Below are 14,753 nucleotides of genomic sequence, written 5' to 3' on the forward strand. Positions count from 1 at the left end.
ATCAAGAACTCTGGTAATCTACAGTGTATTGAGGGGGTCTTTAAATCCCCAAAGTACCAGAAACAAAATTTTGCTAGGAAATGTAACAGTACCTTTTTTTTTGTAACAATGGACTTTGAAACTCAGATTTGGGAAAAATTAAAAGTAGCTGGGCTGGAAGCTATTGATGCGGTGGTCAGCTTTAAAAGTACAGTTTTACTTGTACGTAAATACAGAAGTAGCACCCCCCGCCCCCCCCGAGTATTGGTGGAATACCCAGCTCCATGCCCTAGCATGTAAAACAATGAAAAAGAAAAAAGGAAATGCTTGTATTAAATTTACTAACAACCACTCTACAGTATCTACACAAGGTCAGAACTCCTTGAAGCTCTTCTCAAAGACTCATGGAGGATGCCTCGAAAAAATACATAGACAAATGTGGCCACTGGTTCCCACTCAATAAAGGCACCCACGGGCTATTTTCCACACCAGGATGTGACGTGGAAGGGTGATTTTTTCTTTGCCTGGGAATGGGGATACAGTCCCTTAAATCCTTTGGAGGAGAAGATGGAATATTTAACTTGTACTTCTGTATCCACTAGAGAGAGATAAATAAACTGCAATCACTGCCTAACAGGTACTAAAATACTGAGAAGCACTTCTGGATACCTCTTGAGAGTAAGATATAACATCCCACCGAGATGCTGTAAGTATTATGCCTTTCTTTGAATGATTACTGATATGTTTAAATGATGCTTTTAGAAATACAAATATTACAATGCATTTTTCTCCTCATAATAATAACTTCATTCTGCATTCAGAGCCAGGACTTCAGGATCTGGGTTAATGATAAGGAAGAGGCAAATTTTCTGAAGTGTTGCTGATGCTGTAAGAATTTTTTTTTCCCACTGGTTGCAGCATACTTAGTTGGCATTTAAAAACTGCAAATTGTTTCTGACTCGGCTTTGCTCTGTGTTCAAGGGCTTCTTCTACAAAGGTTAACACTTCTCAACCTCACTAAGTGTTCAGATACCTATAATCAGAATGTGACGTACTCAGATAATATGATAAGGGGGGGAACTGTAGTGCCTAATCAAGATTAAGCTTTGTTTTGGGGTTTGGGATCTCAAGTACACAGAGTTTTCAACAGTAAATCAAAGCAGTGATTCCCAAATTATGATGACATGCCGCCTTCTCCTTGCTCTTTCCCAAATAATCCTTCCATAAAGCTGCCTGTACTGTTGCAGAAGTGTTCGATGGGGTTATACGTTTTGATCACTGTGAGCAATGTTTAATGCTGTAGGATGCAAGCTTGACTAAACTTTTTTTCCTAATGTCGGATGCATTACATGATCTCATCATTACTGGTCATACTATCAGCCATTTCTTTCAAACAGCCATTTCCCGTGGTTAGTATTTGTCAGTGACAACATTCCCTGATGCCCTGGAAGTGTTTGCACAAATCAGCACTGGAAGATAGAGTGCTTAAATGTCTGAAGATATTTGTCAAGGTTGTACTTTTATTCCCCCCCCCCCAATCCTGAAAACTGTACCCAGCGAGGTCTTTCCAAAACATAGTGTTCTGTTGTCATTTAAAATAGGTTTCCACCAAGCAAGACGATAGCAGCTTTGCAGCAGAGGACCTTGTCTGCGGGGTACTTCTGTCAATAGCAATTTCCATCTCCCGGCTCTGAGCACGAGCTTTCGGGAGGCGATATCTGATAGCGGTGGGAGACACATGAGGATAGATGGGTCTAGCTGCTGCCTCCTCCATCAACAGCTTCTGCAGAGCTGTTGCTTCATTAACCATTTCATCTACCAGCCATCTGAGCCGCCTTTGGTGGTAAGACTGTGCAGGGTAACAGCAGTTTGGGGATTTCTTTGAGAAGCCTTTCTGGTTTTCTCACAGGACACCAGGCATTTGCTGCCTCCTTGGATCAAACTCTCTGCTGCCAATGTGCCACATTCCTGTAGGTCTTGAGCAGCTACAGATACCGAGAGCACACCCGTGCAGACTATTAATAGAGTTAGGCAGAGTTTTCTCCTTAGGGAGGGCCTGGTGATGGAATGAGTGCTATGAATGTCAGGGCAGGAGTGCTTGTGTGGCTGCACTAATTACCTGCAGGCAGGTAGGCACACCAAGCGCCTGGCCAGCCCCAAACCACACTGAGCAGCTGATTTCTTTCCCGCAAATGGGGGTCTTCTGGGATGGCTTGAAGATATGTAAGGAAATGGTTTTCAAGATCATTTGCCAGCCTGTGTTCCCAGTTACAACAGATACAAGCTTCAAGGAGATGGCTGTGTATTAAACATAAGGCAATTAGCAGGGAACCACTGGAAATTTGGGCCACTGGCTCTGCCTGTTGCATTTATTCTGTGATTAAACACTGTGCTTCGGTTCTAGAGCAGACCATTAGCCTGATTTACTGCAACACTGCAATATCTGAGTGTTTTGATGACAAGTTCTCAGAATTTATCAGCACAGAGCAGTCTGACCAACAGCACCACAGCCCGTACCTCTGTTTTACAGGCAGAGCGGGGCTTTTGTAACTGAAGTTGCTTGAAGGCAGTGTCCATCTGAGCAAAGCCACATGGGACTGGGTTTCCTTAATGGCATGGCTTTGCGCTTCCCTTGACAGAAGTGGAGAACCTCTATTTATAGTGAGCGAGAGCATGTCAGGGCCGGATGCTGCCAGGAGAGAACAGAAGCAGTTCTGTGGTCGTTTCCTTAGGAAGACTTCTCTGCTGACAAGTTCTGAAATCTTTTGCAGTGTGATTTGAGCAATAGTGAGCAAAGGAGAGCAGACATGCCAAAAATGTTTCTCCCCGCAAAATTTGCAGTACAGCATCTATCAGTGCTCTGTGTTCATTTCTTTAATTTTCTACCAGCACAACCCCTCTGCCTCACTGGGCTGACACACAATGGCAAATGTTGCTGCTGAATTAACCTTTTTTTCTCTTCATTTCTAGTCATAAGATAACCACTGCAAAGAGGAATGGGTGGTGCACCTCCTTTTACTTTCAAAACCTGCCCTGTGGTCAAACGGGCAATTTTGGGCCTCTCCACACAGGCCACAGGGAATAGAATTAGACTTTTTCTTCCTGTGAATTGACACTTTCTATGTTAATTTGTCCAGAGTTTGATGATTTGTCTCCCACTGTTTGCTGACAATCTCACAGGTCTGTCCTTAAGTTACTCGAGCAAGCAGGGCTCCTGTGAGCCTCTGCCAGAGGATGCTTAATGCTGTTATTGCAGAAGAAATCATGAAGTATTGATGCAGGTCGTGTGCAAAACACACCCCGCGTGAATTTGCTACCCCACATTGCTGCTGTACCGCTGCCTTCATTGCCAAGAGGATGGAGCCAGCAGAGCTAGAAGCCTTGGGAGGTTAAATACCCATTTATTGGGTGTCTGTCTTTGGCTGTTGTGAGATCCTGGTGAAGCCGGAAACTTGGAAGTATAGCTTGTTTTTGAGACAGATGCTGGCTGACACCTCCTGAGTCCTGACAGTCATGGAGATTTTTGTCCATTTGACAGTTTGTATTTTTGTTTCCTCCCAAAGGTGAATTCGATGAGGAGCACTGCTAGTACCTGGGGTTATTGTCATATTTTGCCAGGGTAGGGCTTGTTTTCAGAAAAATGCTTGGGACCTAAAAAGATGGATAATTCATTTATTTCTCATTGTGGGGAGCTGAACTGCTAACTTTTAAGGAGTGGGGATGAAGGGCAAGATTCTGGTGTCAGTGCTGTGGACGCAAAGCTGTGTCTCACCTACTAATGGTGATATCTGAATCGGGTCTTCTCCCTTTCTTTGCTCCTACTTTACTTTCTGGGCAAAAAGAAAATGATTTAAAAATGTTGAAATGTATGAAATTTGCCCCACTTTCTTCCTTAAGAGCTGTCAGCTCTAACAAACCCTTTGGGTTCTGCTTTTGATCTATTTTCAATTGTCTGGTGGGCAAAGTAGAACTCCTCCTCGAGTCTCTTATTTTTCTATCTTCTGCTATGACATGAATTTCCCCCTTTTGCAGTCCCCCCTGGTGCTGCCTGCAGACGCTCCACTGCTCACTGCTTTTCATCCCTCCCCTCAATGCCACGTGAATAGCTACCAGTTGCTTTACCATTAGCCTCACTCCACTTTTCTTACCTCCCTATAGTAATTAATGCTCCGCTCTGCATTTATCATACACTCTCTATGAGAAAAAAGACTGCCTTATGCCACCAGTATTTACTCCAGGACATTATCATCTCCTCTCACCAGCCTGTCTGCACTGTCACATCCTGTTGCCTCTTCTTGGTGCTCCCCTACAATTCCCAGCTAAAGCCCTCTCTGTTGGAAACGGAGGCAGCTCACAGCTTCTCCTCTCGCTGTACCCCTGCAGAACGAAGGATGTGCTGCTCTATTTCTTGCATTGCTTTTTTCTGCAACAGTCTCACAATGCAGTAGAGTTCATGCTCCACATTTCTGAAGAGCCATCCCTGCTGACTTGGGTGCCGATTTCAAAGCCCTAAATAGCAACTGGCGAGGTTCCTGCTTGGGCACGATGGCCTTTGTGTCGTGACCCACCCTGTTCTCTTCTAACACCCTTGAGCTTCCCATGGCCCAAATGTGGCATCTTAACTGATGTCCTCCAGACATTGGTGATGCTCACCACTGCCCAAAGAAGTTAGGCATATAGGAGACCACATCTCACTTGTGTGGTGAAGACATCTGCTGTTGCGTGGTCACTTCTAGTTGCCCATTGAGCAAATTCGTTCATGCTGCAATCCAGGACATAATGCACCAAATACCATGTGTACAACTTAGTAAAGCATCCACAGATCCTGGAGTACCTATGCCAGAAGGCATCCAGGCAAGTGCCTACAGAGGCTCGGATGGTTTTAATTCACGTGGGTATACACAGCCTCAGCAGCCGACCTTCTGTTTTCAGCTGGGTAAATATCAAAGATGTTGTGGATTTGTATGTCTGTATACAACATGAACAGATGCAGAAATGACGCTTTGCCAAGGACTTCCTTAAAATTCTACGACAGCCTTTTGTTCCATTATGAGATTTTATTTGAGACCTTGAGTGATGTTAGGAAATCTGTGGCAGCGAAACTCATTTCCCGAAGATTCACCTCACCTGCACATCTGGGAGCTAATAAAACACATCACAGTGTCTGGCTGCTGTCCTTTGAATTCTCTTCAGTCATTACAAAACTGCTGCCAAAAGTACTAAGTGTCCTTGTACTGCCACAGTGAATACCAATAGTATTGGGGAAATGTAGGACAGCAGCAAAGTAGATAAGATTTGATTGTATGTTACACGTTGTGTTGTGCTACTTCATTTCCATTTTCTTCGAGTGTTCCTCTCATAAGCCAGCATTTTGGCCACAGAAGTCATGACTGAGGTTATTCAGCAATGCTCCTGTTCCTTTCCCAGCTGCCCTTCCTTAGCCAAGCTGCAGATGAAATAGTGTAATGGATTATTCCACCCCAGAAACTCCCGTACAATGCTGACAGCCTTCTTACTACTATTTGCAGTTTTTTTCCTTATTAACTATATCCTTTTGTGCTGCTTCTTCGACAGCAAATTGGGGGAAGCTTTAGGAGGTTCTGTAGCTTATTTTAGTCTTTTTTGTTGTTGCTCCTTTTTATGGACCTTACTGAGGGAAGGAATCTGTTTTCTAGGAAGAATCACTGACATTCTTTCAGCCCTGATGTTCAGGTTGCATTTTGTATCTCCATAGGAATATAGGGGCAATTCCCTATCCTGGGTATAACATGATTTTTTTGGAGCAACGTTGGTTATGGTGTTTGAGGAACTTTTTAGAATCAGAGCTGTTAGCCCTGCCACAGCGAGTGTTCCCATGCCTGGCTCGGTCCCAAGAGACTGTCAACGTTTCTAGCTGTCATGGGGCTGTTAACTCACTTCTCTATGTCTGCTTTTCTATATACCACAACGCCCCACACTTTCTGTGTTCTGCCTTCACACCTCGTCTCGTCCCGCATCTCATGTGGCAGTCCTTTAGCCCGGCAGCCCAGAAATTTGTCTCACCGCTTATTTCCATACTTTGTTCCACTGCTGCTTTGCCAAAGCTGCTTCTGGGTGGCTCATATAATAGTTCTTTTAAAATGATTTGGAGCTTGGCTAGAAACCCCCATTAGAGTTTTGTAGCTGGCTTTTCTACCTTGGCTAAAATTGGTCTAACACGTCAGGGGTTGGCGTCGGCTTCTCAGGTGAGCATCTTCACCCAGCAAGTCCATCTCCAAGGAGTTTCCTGCTCTTTATTACATTCTGATCCCAAATGCCTTAATTTAAAGAGGTACTTATCAATAGTGCTTTTGGCACAATGCATCGGAGACTTGTTATTCACAGCTGTAACTACACGGTGGCCATCACAGCTCCAACACCTTAGACAGCAGCAGGAAATCAGCTGTGCTGGCCTATGGGCTAGCTACGATTCAGATGCCTCTAGATTTGGACCCAAACCTACTTTTCTCCCCAGTGCTCTTGACCCTGGCATACACTCACTGGTACTAAGGCTGCTCATTCAGGCAGTTTGCTGCCAGTCTATCAATCATTACAAGAGGGTTGAAATGCCAAATTTTACCGGATGCAGTTTTGAGAACAGATAGTCATTCTGTCTGATGAAGCGTTCGTATGCTGCAAAATGACAAATCGTGTTTATTTTCACATTGTCAAACTGTGCTTATTTCCTGTGTTGGCACAATTGGAATCAAGTTTCCCTTAAGGGATAGTTTGGTTTTCATCCATCTGGTTTCCCTTACTTCAGTATGCCATCAGTTCTCCCTCATTAACATGGTGATCAACCAGGGCTTGATGGTCTCACCTCTTACAATCACAGCATGTCTATAAAGCCTGTATCATGGCTCATCACTACCTGGGGGAGGAATTTAAGGAAATGGACATTCACCAAAGTCCCTGCTGAATTTATAATTTGAGACATAGTCAAGGTCACATCTGGGGAATAAATACTGTTCTTGAACTAGATGAAACATGCCCAGCGTGTGTGATGCTTTGTCCCCTGTATCTTCTGCCACCTCAACTTTCAGACATGTAGAGCCTTGAGCGATTGTCTTCTCATTCTTAATTCATACTTTTAGATCCTCTTAAGCCTTTTTTCAGGTTCCTTCATTTTGCAACAGACAGGGTTTTCAGTTGTCATACAGAGGTCTAAAATTTAAGAAACAGCTCTCCAGAATGAGGACCCCAGTAATCCTTGGAGGGGGTGTTTTGGGTAAGGATGCACCTGACAACTTCCGTAATGGGAAAACTCTCCAGATCTAGTCATTAGTAAAATGGTTCATATTATTCATTCGTCCTGTGCTACCTCCTAATATAGCAGAAGCTTACAAGGCATCACATAATTACTTCTCTGCTTACAATCAGCAATTGTCTAACAGCAGTGAACGTCTCTAACTTTGTGTCTGGAACTGAACTCTTCTGGCTCTTCTTCGCTCAGCTCTGTGGGAACAGGTTGTTCACACACCACAAAGGTTTTTCATGGAAAAAAATTAGAAGATTACATTGGAAAGTAGTGATAAAGGAGCTCATTAGTTTAATGTCGGGAATATGCAGAATATTTGGACACTCCTGGAATCAGGTAATCTTCCCCTGTCTCTTCAGTCCATGGAGATTCATCATAAGATGATGGCATTTAGAAAAACATTTGGATATTGAAGAAGCAATAGGGATATTTCACTCCATAAATCACTTTAGATGAAGGCAATGTTTGCAATATGCCCGTCTTCATAATGCTGCGACCTTGAGTTGGATGTGCATTCATTTTGGAGCATGTCTTCCTCGTTTCTATGCCAGCTTGTTGAGTTATACATAGAAGCAAAACCTCTAGAGATTGATCATGCACAATCAGTGATGCGGGACTGAAACAAGGCAGATGATGACAACGGGGAATCTAAAGGTTAGGAGAAAGGGGTCTAACTGCCAGGTCCTGCTGATGGCTGGCTTTGGGAAATGCAAGGCAAAGGTTTCAAAACTATCTGCATGAGGTATTAGTGGATAAGGCCTGTAAGCAGCAGGAGAGTGGAGGGTGCAGCTGTGGCTGGGCCACTTCACATATGGGACAGGGCAGGCTTGTCCCTCAGGGGGACCTTGCGAGGGTGGGAAAACGATGAGCAGCTCTGTGAGAATAAAGACCTGGGACAGGAGAAAGTGAGCTGAAAAAGGAGGAGGAGAAAGAGCGCTTTGGGGCAGAGTGGGCAGAAAGGGGGGTGCTTTGCAGGGGAGGAGGAAAGGAACTGGGGGAGACAGAGCTGAGGAGATGAGGAGGGTGGTGGGTGGCTGGAGACGAGGAGAGGGCCTAGGAGGAGAGTGGGAGCTTGGCAGATTGGTGGTGCCTGCAGAGACAGGGACCATATGGTGACCTGGGTCCTCTCTGAGCGCTGCTCTGCCTGCACTCAGCTCTCTGCATGGCTCTGCGCGGGCACCGCCGAGGTTGGGGCTCGTAGTGCTGCCAAAGGGGCGGGCAGGCGCAAAGCCAGGGCCTGATGAAAATTAAGAGCCTGAAACATAATTCCCAGGATTGTTTTAAATACTTACAGTTAACAAATGACCCAATAAATAAAAATGGAGATGGCTACCAAGTAGGTCTGTTTAAATGAACACAAGCAGAAGAGATTTGATTTGGATCCTGCACCTGAAACTTTCTATTTCCTAATGCAAGTGAAACAGTGACAAATAAAAATGAGACTGCAAAAGCAGCATGACCTCTTAAAGCTTTAATTATTCATTAGAACTGTTTTCTGTTCTGCTGAGACTGAGCAACACATTTAAGTGGATTTCTCTCAGGTTTGTGGAAGATGTAACTTCCTTGTTACGCTGGCTAATAAATACCACTAAGCACGATGGCCCGACAACATTTGTAGAAACAGCATTTGGGAAAATGTGTTTAATGAATCAGAAGTGCCTTAATCTAGTCAGTCTTGAAAAGCAAAGCATATCATGCAAAATTACAATGCACTAAAGCACAGATGCATGAATATTTTATTGTCAAGAATTCTGAGTTTCCGTTCTTCCCTCTTTCAGTACTTCAGACTGCATTTTACTATGCGACGTCTCTACCTGTATTGGGGAAGGATAATGGTGGGAGTAGCTCTGGGCAAGCCAATCTGGGATCTCAGACTGGATTTTAAACAATGTATTGGAAAGTCCCAGCCCCTATCAGCATCAGGCATGTCTCCCATTGTAATTGGAAATGCTTACAGCTGTTTGTGTCCTAGGATGGCAGGGAAGTGACTGGGAAGGTTCACAGCTGGGAGGAGAAAACTGGGGTTTTCCTTTTGCTGGGAAGAATTATCAACAGGCAGGTGCCCCGCATGCCTGGCCACTAGGCTGCTGTGCTACTGGCTCCACCACAACCCTCCTTCTCCCTCCAGCACCTCAAAGGTACGGAACATCCACCAGAAACCACTAGGTAGGGCTGATTGTTAATTAGACTTGAATTTCTAAGCATTGCACCTGTGAGAATTAGAGCCTGCCCTTTTACTACAGCATCTCAGGGACTGTGTTTCCTCCTGAGATTTGAAAGCAGGAGCAGACCAGCTTCTCACCACCTTGGCGAGCTCTCCCAAGAGGTACGTAGCGGCTCTGGCCGCCTGGGAACTGAGCCACGCTCAGGGAGGGATTTACAGCTCCTCTTCCCTTCAGACACCCATCTGGCGTGACGCAGGGCTGAGCTGCACAGCAGCCATACGGGCACTCGGGGTCCCCATGATAAGCCCCCTGGCAGCTTGTGTCCCCTTCCCTGCAGTTGTCCTGGCAGAGAGGTGCAGGCAACTGAAGGGCAGTTTTCCAACGCTCGCATCTCTTATTGGGGCTTCATTCTGGTTCTTACTCAATCTTAAAGCTCAGTGATACGTTGCCAATGTATTTTTGCCAAGGAGACAAAAATATGTCTCTTCTTCCCACTCCTGCAGCCTGTGAGAAATCTTGGTTGTGTGCAAAGAGATGTAGATATGTGTATAAATGCGTATTTGGGGGGGGTGTGGGGGGGCAAGTTTCAGGTAATTTATTTTCCCATTGAAAGTTTGCCTTGTAGCCATGGAAGAACTGTTTTCCCCATGTGTAAATTTGGGTAAAAAACCCTTACTTTGAGCTGAGCAGAAATGGCAGCAGGTGCAATGGAACTGGGAGACTGAAGCTTCGTCTTCCCATCAGCAAACCTTTAACTGCTCCACATCCCAGGTTCTCCTTTCTAGTATGTAGGCATGATGGTTTATAAGTAATTTGGGGATTTCTGGGCCAAAGAGTCCTGTATTATCAAAGTTGTCTAATAGTGGACAAAGAAGAGAGGCATAATCCTTTCAAGGTGGGACTCTTTCTTTTCAAAAAGTGCTTGAATATCCCCAGGGGCCAGAGATATCCCAGGTATTTAACATGTTAACATAAATTAGATTTTAATTAATCGGGACTTCCCCACGCAGCCATGGTTTGGGATTCTGGCTTTGCTCTCTGGATGGTTTGGGCACTTTAAAAGCACTTGGCACGGAGAGGGGTGATAGGAGTCTTTTTTCTAAGCTCCACAACAACTTTGTAAACTACGTGCTCCAGAAAGGTTTCTTTTTCCTCTTTCCCCTCCCTTTTCCCCCAAACCTTGCATGACTTCAAGGCATCAAATGTTAATGAAAGTTTGCCAGGCTTCAAGGTCTGTGAAATGGAAGTTAAAAATTCTGCGCCATAGGATGGCTCTAAAAATACTTGGCGTGTCGAAATATCAGCTCCAGCAGCTCTCCTGTACGCAGCGCTGCCGACGCATCAGGTCTTTCTCTCCTAAGCTCTCAGAGACTCGTCCTGGTGATTATAGATCACTAATGAGCCACGGAGTGGATTTGCCAGGCTGTGGGCCTGCAAAGCCTCCTGGAGGGCGAGGATCTGGAGGTGTCATTTAACTCTAAAGCCAGCGAGCCCCTGGGGACACATGCCATCCAGGTGATTCCCAAAGTGATGACCATCCCCTAGAATGGGCTCCAAACCCCGGCCTTGTGGGTTTGTAGGGTCAGATGCCATCTCAATCTGGGTCTGGCTCCTGAGCTCAGCTCTATGCTGTTATTTATTGTGCAGGGCACCTGGGTTTGTAAGCTGGGCATCTACCTTTTAGGCATAGCAACACCTACATCTCTCTGAGGATCTGCTCTGAAGCCCTGTGGAGCAGAGGAGCCATGCTGCCTGGAGATGTGAACGCTCTGCCGCACACAGCTCCGTGTGCCTCGGGCGATTTGAGCTTACGCATCCTGCGACCCGGAGAATTTCTTGCTCTGCAGGTGTAACTCCCCTGGCTTCCAAGGGGCCCAGCAGAGATACCACTGTCCCTGTGCAGTTTAAAGGTGTGTGTTTTTTTTTTTTTTTCCTTTTTCCCTAGCAGTGCTTTTGCGGGTGGAAACCTGGGAGCTGCTTTCCCCCAGCGCAGCCTCCTTTCCAGCAAGGCGCTTTCTCCCCGTGAAGCAAACGATGCTCCAGAGCGCAACGATCTGGATCGTGACTTCAAGCGCGATCCTGACTGCGTGGCGGTGCCTGAACCGTTCCCATCACAGGAGAAGCCACAGGGGGCTGTGACTCAGCTGCGCCTGAGTCATGCGTCCCCATCCCGCCGTGCTCCCGGGGGACCATGCTTCGCCTCCACCCGTGCCTCCGTCGGCAATGAACCACGGCTCAGGCCTCGGCGAGGTGGATGGGCCCCAGACCGTGGCCGTTCCTTGCTGGTCTGTGCTGGGATTGGGGACAGGGACAGCAAGAGCATGTCCCTGGGTTGTGGAACCGCACCCACAGGGGGATTTGGCGCAGGAGTGTGCACAAGTTTGGCACGGGCAGGCTGCCTGGTCACACGCTAGCCCCGTGTAAGTGCAATCTGAGCCAGGCGCAGGCTGCTGTTTCCCAGAAAGTTACTAGAAATAATTCATGTACGTGTGAGCTAAAATTCTGCTTAAAAATCACTCCCTGCCTTCAAAGGCAAAACCTGCAATACTTGCAGTTGATGATAGTGAGTTTCATTTTCCTAGGTTCTTGCCAGCTGCTAAGGTAAGCTTAGATCCTCCTTCAGCATTTCCTCGCCGTAAGGATCTTTCCTCAAGCAAATCTCTCTGTGCCTGGAGCTGGCAGCAGCGGCTGCATGTGTGAGTGCTGTGAAGAACCTGCCCCTTGGATCAGCCCAGGTAAAGTCCTGTCCCAAACCCTGAGACATGTGGCATTTCTTAAGTAAAAGTAATAAACCTTCTTCTCTGCAGGGTTTTGAAATAAATTTGTAAATACTGAATTAATTCCATCTGTCAGTATGAAGTGACGTTTTGGAAATCTAAAAGGTGCAGGTTTGTGCGCACTAACTGTGTGAGCTAAAGCACAAAAGGAAAATGCTTTTTCATCCTTATGAGGTTCTGTAAATTGTATTCTATTCTTCGGAGAGTAAACATAATGTTTAAAAAAAATAATATAGTAATTTAAACCTTGCAGGAAAAGTTGCAGGAGCAATGGGAACCTCTCAAATGATAAATGTATGAATTTATTCCACTGCCACTGTGGGGTTTTAAATTAGTTTTATTTTTCTTTTATTTCTTCTGGTTGACAAGTTATGTGGTGTTGCTATCCAGTTATAATATTTCTAGATAAGAAAATCTTGAAGGTCAAAAATTGTTCTTAGTTATTCTTGTATAAGGTAATGTTCTTGTGTTGGTGACAATGCGGTGATCTCATGTCGCCATGGGTACCTGAATCATGCAGAAATCTGTCTAACAGCAGAGTTCTTCATGCCTATGCCCTCCCCTTATTTTGTTGTAAACAAAAAAATTAGATATCTATAAGAAAAGCTTCTTGTCTGACACAAATGGACTGGAAGAAACGCTTGTCTTAAAGAAAACACATCGTGCCAGTGGTCCAATGGACTGCACCCAAGCATAATTCTGGGTGATGAATTAATTTGTGCTCTGCTGCAACCAGAGAGATTTTTGTCACTAATGCTCCAAAGTGCAACCTGAGTTCAGTGCATTATTAGTGTGAGCTGTAACAGCTGTGCATAGACATCGAAACTGCCAAATTTCAAATAGGCAGCTCTGTCCCCATGGCAGCTTTGACAGGGGGGATGTGCAGCAATCTTGGATGCAGATGTAAAAGGACCAGCAGCAGGAAACTGGAAAACTGTTGAAATCCAGATTATGGGGGAGAAGTGAGAGCAGCATCTGCCCACAGCTGATCCTAGAAGGGTCATGGCAGGGAAGCACAGAAGCACAGTGAAATTAATGCTGGGGGGGAGGGGGAGGGGAGGGAAGGGGGAAAAAAAAAAGACAGCCTTAATTATGCCTTTCCATTTTTCTGCAGGTTCAATTCAGTGCTCCGATACCTGCTGGATGTGTCTTTCCTTGATAGCTTTGTAACATCTAAAGGAAAGAAAAGAAGATGAAGAGGAAGCAAAGTGTATGTGTCTTGATCGCGACAGGGCTACAGCTCTCTGGATGTTAGCTCTTCCATGTGCTGTAGCAGGGAAGTTTTTGGTCTCTATTAAATCACGTTTTGAGTCAATGGATCATGTACATGAAAGACCTGGAGCAACAGCTTCTAGAGGATGACAACAGGGTTGTGGATCAAGACTTGTGCCTTTCTTTATTGATGGAAGAAAGTCAAGTCTAAATTTGTGACTTTTTCCTGAAAGTCTTCATGCAATCTTATTTGAAAGGGGAAAAAAAAAAAAAACCACATACAAGAAAGCAGACTCTCCAGGAAGAAGGATCAAGCAATGCAGGCTGTGCATTTTTCTTGATAGCAGGAATTCCTTTTTACTAAAACGTTTCTGACTCCAGTGGTGTGTATCAGCCAGGTAAACCAGAGCCCTCAGCTGGAAGGTTTGGGCCTGCAGTTTCTGGGAGCAGGTCTATGTGGTGGAAATCAGATAAACCAGCTTGCGCACACTGCCTCGCTGTGAGTTAGGACCGTCCTTGCATTTCGCTGTTGTACAATCAATTTGCAGAATAAAATCCTTTCTTTTACAGAGTCAGGGGGCTTAATTCAACCCTGGCATAAATGGGCAGCTAACAATGGGCCTAGCTCAGCTTGGATGTTGCTCTAGTTAATTAAAAAGAGTAGCATCGGGGGCTGAACTTGGCATGGAGTGTTTAAGTGACTGGCTTCAGAGGCAGGGAAGAAAAAGCCTTGCTTAGCTCTCTGCAGCCCGCTCTTCAAATGCAAATTAACCTGTCAACATCTGTATGTAGCCACCCAGGACAGCTGCAAAAAGGAGCTCCCAGCACCCAGGAGAAGGGCTGGAAATGTTTAGTTCCAAACAGCTATTTTCTAAAATAATTTCTAGTAAATAAGAATACATTTGAAGTGGTAAACGGAGCATCTGCTACATGCAACGAATGGAGGACAGCATGTGAAAAGAAACATATGTCAAGTATGCACTTCAGATGCATTGACTGCTTGCCTCCAAAACAGAGAGAGCTTAACCATATTTGCAGCAAACACGGAGTAAAAATTACTGCTGCAACCAAAAGAAGAGCCTCAATAACTGCAGAATTTTCCCTTGCTGGAGGAGAGAATCTCACTGTAGTGCAGCCGCTGCCAGGCGTCTTTTCGTGAGAGACACAGCAGGAATGCCAAACCCAGGCGGCTTTTGTTTGGAGCAAACAGCATCCCTTTACCCGTACGTTTAGAAACTCGGCAAACCAAGCCAGGGCTGGAGCCCAATCACACCAGATTTGGCTCACAGAAGATAAGAAAACAGCCCTGTGCTTTTCTGAAGCCTCTTATATGGCAGAGGAGAC

General features: G+C 45.4%; 1 protein-coding gene and 1 long non-coding RNA gene across 2 annotated transcripts in view; one reads left to right on the forward strand and one right to left on the reverse strand.

The window, feature by feature from the left end:
- Positions 1 to 14,753, reverse strand: part of CACNG4 (calcium voltage-gated channel auxiliary subunit gamma 4) — a 40,928-nt gene that overhangs the window by 12,364 nt on the left and 13,811 nt on the right. The gene's annotated exons all lie outside the window — the stretch shown is intronic.
- On the forward strand, positions 9,537 to 13,668 carry LOC121057005. Its single transcript, XR_005813602.1, has 4 exons — positions 9,537 to 9,581; positions 11,369 to 11,705; positions 12,003 to 12,155; positions 13,312 to 13,668. It is a non-coding gene; the product is annotated as an uncharacterized LOC121057005 (long non-coding RNA).

Source organism: Cygnus olor, chromosome 18, assembly GCF_009769625.2.
Source record: "Cygnus olor isolate bCygOlo1 chromosome 18, bCygOlo1.pri.v2, whole genome shotgun sequence".
Classification (NCBI taxonomy): Eukaryota; Metazoa; Chordata; class Aves; order Anseriformes; family Anatidae; genus Cygnus; species Cygnus olor.